Source organism: Zea mays, chromosome 7 (genome assembly GCF_902167145.1).
Source record: "Zea mays cultivar B73 chromosome 7, Zm-B73-REFERENCE-NAM-5.0, whole genome shotgun sequence".
Classification (NCBI taxonomy): Eukaryota; Viridiplantae; Streptophyta; class Magnoliopsida; order Poales; family Poaceae; genus Zea; species Zea mays.
This window is the reverse complement of record NC_050102.1, coordinates 63,285,367-63,289,782: the sequence shown is the minus strand read 5'-3', so window position 1 is coordinate 63,289,782 and position 4,416 is coordinate 63,285,367.

Here is a 4,416-nt window from a genome sequence, read left to right as displayed (position 1 = left end):
TATGGGCTCTATGAGTTTTTGGTGATGTCTTTTGGGCTGACCAATGCCCCGGCTTATTTCATGTACCTGATGAACTCAATATTCATGCCAGAGCTGGACAAATTCGTGGTGGTTTTCATTGATGATATCCTGGTCTATTCCAAGAATGAAGACGAGCATACTGAGCATCTGCACATCGTGCTTCAGCGACTGCGCGATCATCGTTTGTATGCTAAGTTGTCTAAATGTGAATTCTAGCTGAGGGAAATTAAATTCTTGGGTCACACAATTTCTCAGGATGGGATATCAGTTGATCTTGAGAAGGTACAAGAAGTAATGGATTGGAAACCTCCTACCACAGTGCGACAGAATCGGAGTTTTCTGGGATTGGCAGGGTATTATCGACGATTCATTCCGGATTTCTCCAGAATTGCCAAGCCAATGACTGAATTGTTGAAGAAAGGAGTCAAGTATGATTGGAGCCAGAAGTGTGAGGATTCCTTTCATACACTAAGGCAGCATTTGACAACAGCACCAGTGCTAGCTCAACCGGATAACACCAAGCCCTTTGAAGTTTATTGTGATGCTTCCGGTACTGGATTGGGATGTGTCTTAATGCAAGACAACAGAGTCATTGCTTATGCCTCCCGAGCACTCAGACCCCATGAGCAGAACTACCCCACACATGATCTGGAGTTAGCAGCTGTGGTTCATGCTCTCAAGATATGAAGACAATACTTGATGGGAGCTCACCGTAACATTTACACTGATCATAAGAGTCTCAAATACATTTTCACTCAGGCGGATCTTAATATGAGGCAGAGAAGATGGTTAGAGTTAATCAAGGACTATGATTTGGAAGTGCATTACCATCCTGGCAAAGCCAATGTTGTGGCAGATGCCTTAAGCAGAAAAGCCCAGTGCAATTGTATGAACATGGATGCAAGAGTCACCACCCTGTGTGATGAGTTGTGCAAGCTAAACCTAGAAGTTGTTTCCTCCGGTGCTTTAAATTATATTTCCGTGGAGCCTACCTTACAGGAGCAAATAGTCATGGCACAGATTGGTGATAAGGGTGTTCAGGTCATTAAGGAAATGATCAAGCAGAAAGCAGAAAAATACAAATGCTTCCGTCAGGACAACAAAGGAATTCTATGGTTTGGAGATCGATTGGTTGTTCCCAAGAACCCTGAGCTCAGAAAGAAGATATTGGATGAAGCTCACCTTTCAAAATTCTCCATGCACCCCGACAGTAATAAGATGTATCATGACCTCAGATCCTTATACTGGTGGACCAGAATGAAGAGGGAAATTGTTAAGTATATATTCGAATGTGACACCTGCCAGAGAATCAAGGCCAGTCATTTGAAGGTAGCAGGCCCTTTGCAACCCCTTCCCATACCATCTTGGAAATGGGAGGATATTTGCATGGATTTTATCGTAGGATTGCCCAATACCTCCCGGCACCATGATTCCATTTGGGTCATTGTGGACAGATTGACCAAGACAACTCATTTCTTGCTGGTACACACCACCCACAAGGCAGAAAAGTATGTAGAAATCTATGTTGATCAAATAGTGCGTTTGCATGGCATTCCGAAGACCATTGTATCTGACCAAGGATCACTGTTTGTGGTACGCTTTTGGGAGCAGCTACAAGAATCACTTGGGACCCATGCAATAAGGAGCTCCGCATATCATCCGCAGACTGATGGCCAGACAGAAAGAGTAAATCAAATCCTCGAAGACATGTTGCGAGCCTGTGTGCGAGATGAAATTGGAATAAGGATTAACGTGCAGATACCTGTGTCAAGCGTTTGAATGTACTAAGCACATGCCGAGAAATATGGTAAATCGGTAAGCCTAGTACCTGATTGAACCTTGCAGTGGACTTTACCCCTCAAGCGACCTGAGACGTGGTCTCCCATTCCGGTTATGGTGGGTACAAGTGCAGTCACTGCACGACGGCAGTCGGGGTCAGTGAGGCATTGTACGCCAAGGCGGTGAGCCCTGATCTGCTGACGGGGAATCGATGGGGACAATTGATGTGTGTGGGGACAGAGCGCCTCGCCACGTCGTGTGTTTAGGTTTACCTTGCAAGGATAAAAACTCGATTTGAATCGTCTGCTTCTCGCAGCTAATGAGACTGTTTGATCCATTATACTGCATTGAGTAACAAGTGGAAATGTGATGATGTGACAAAAGATGTTGATTGCTAAATATGCTTGACACCATGAATGAGTAGATAGTACACATTTAGTCTTAAGAGAGTCACACTAAAACTTGGCAAAGCTAAAACTTGATTTATAAACTCAGCTAGTGCTTTTGGCAACCAAACCCCACAGCCAAACAGTTGCATGTCTAGAGGTAGAGGAGTAGACTCCTCACACCGGGTAAGTCTAGCTGAGTATTAGTATACTCAGCCTTGCTTGTGGCATAATTTTACAGGTTCTCTGGAGGACATGGTTGCTGGAGTGACTTGGCCGTCCATCTTGCCACCGGGTTGGACAGTCGAGTGGGATCCTGCCTCGGCTAAGGAGGATCATGAGGAGTGATGGGACAGGCTTCCCCATCTCTCTGTTTATTTACCGTTAGTTTTATTCCGCTGCATTTCGAACAATGATGACTACTTTTGTTAAAACTCCGATGATGATGTAATAAGTTTAATACTCTTTAATGTATGATTTTATGCTTTATTGTATTTGCTCTGTGACTCACCATCGAGTGAGACTGTGGTACTTGATCCTGTCAATGGCCTCGTCGGACTAGATCCGAGGGATTGATGGGTTATTCCCATTTAAGTGTGGTCTAGCCTCTAAGGCGGGACTTAGGCACTTAAGTTGGAATAATTCGGGCAGTTCCGCCACACGCACTACCTGGGAGCATAGTACTCCTCTGTCTAGCCTCTAGCCAGGAGGGTACACGCTACTCCCACCATCTCCCACGCCCAGTGTGCGATTGTCTTTTCACGTATGGAATAGCCAGGTTTAGGCTTACCAGAGCATGTGGCTAGTTGCAAAGTCTCCACCATAACAGGCCTACATCGAATGGTCCTTAATCGACACAGATGGGCAAACTTTCCTGCTCAACGTCTGGTCTACATTACATATTATTTCCCAAAACTTGATACCTGAGAGAGGTACCCTATTTGAATGATGAAACCATCATGGCCACAATGGGTTCATCATCACAAGTCCTTTTATTTCATAAATTCCCATATCCCGTGTTACACATCATATTTTAAAAACAATCCTAAATTAATAAGCAGGGCTAAGCATCACTAAATTTTCATAAAACAGGTATTAGGGTTGTTTAATCAAGGAAGGAAATGCATCAATAGTTTAGCACACAACTCCTATCACCTAATGCATCAAACAAGGTGATAAAGATTTTAGAACAGCACGGAGGTGGCAAATGCACCGGGGCTTGCCTAGGATAACACTAGGTTAGTGTTGTTAGATGTCGACCACTTGGTGAGCATCTCTCATCCTAGCACTCGATCAGATCATCCATCTTTAGGTTCGTCCACCAGCATCACCGTGAGAGAAATCCGGTTCTTGTCCTCCGCTTCATACGATTCTCAGCTAGCGTACCTAATGAGATGCATGGTGCATATAAATGGATATAAGCAGGAATATCACAAACCTAAATAATGCCACACGATAGCGAATTAAACATCTAGCGGCGAGGCGTTGTACAATTTCATAAGGAAACACTAGTTGTCAACATATGACTACGCACAATTATCACACTTTTCTAGCGTAATCGCATCTACTTGAAACATCAAGTGATAATAAGCTAAGCACAAGTCTTATGTCAAAACACCCAATATCAAATGACTCGTCACATTTTTATTCACTATTTTTGGATACCAACAATTTAGAGTAAGGAAGCATATTAGTAAATTTTGTAAACCACTTAAATCCTAAAGATTTAAAATACTAAAGAACCATGTCCACTGAGTAGTTTTTCTTTTATTTATTTTAACTGAAGCGGACCAAATGATGTTGTTCGCCTCCAATTAATTTGGACAACCGAAAACAAGATAACAATAACTACTTATTCATAGCTATTAATCTAACTAATCAATATCCGACTCCAACATTATCGATCACAAACATAGATTATACTAACTACTAGCGCAGGACATCGACTTCATCTTACGCGTACTGAACACAATTAACATCGACAGACTTATCGATAATTGCTTAAAATACTAAACTTAACCTACGCGTTATCGAAATACCACACTCTGCAAAATTGAACTAGTTTGAACATACTCGACAACTAAACTCATCGAAGCACACCTCGCATCACTTGGTATTGTGGTGGAATCGCCCGAATTATTCCAGCTTAAGTGCCCAAGTCGCACCCTTAAAGGTAGCAACACACTTAAACCGGAATAACCCGTCAGTCCCTCGGGTCTAGAACGATAAA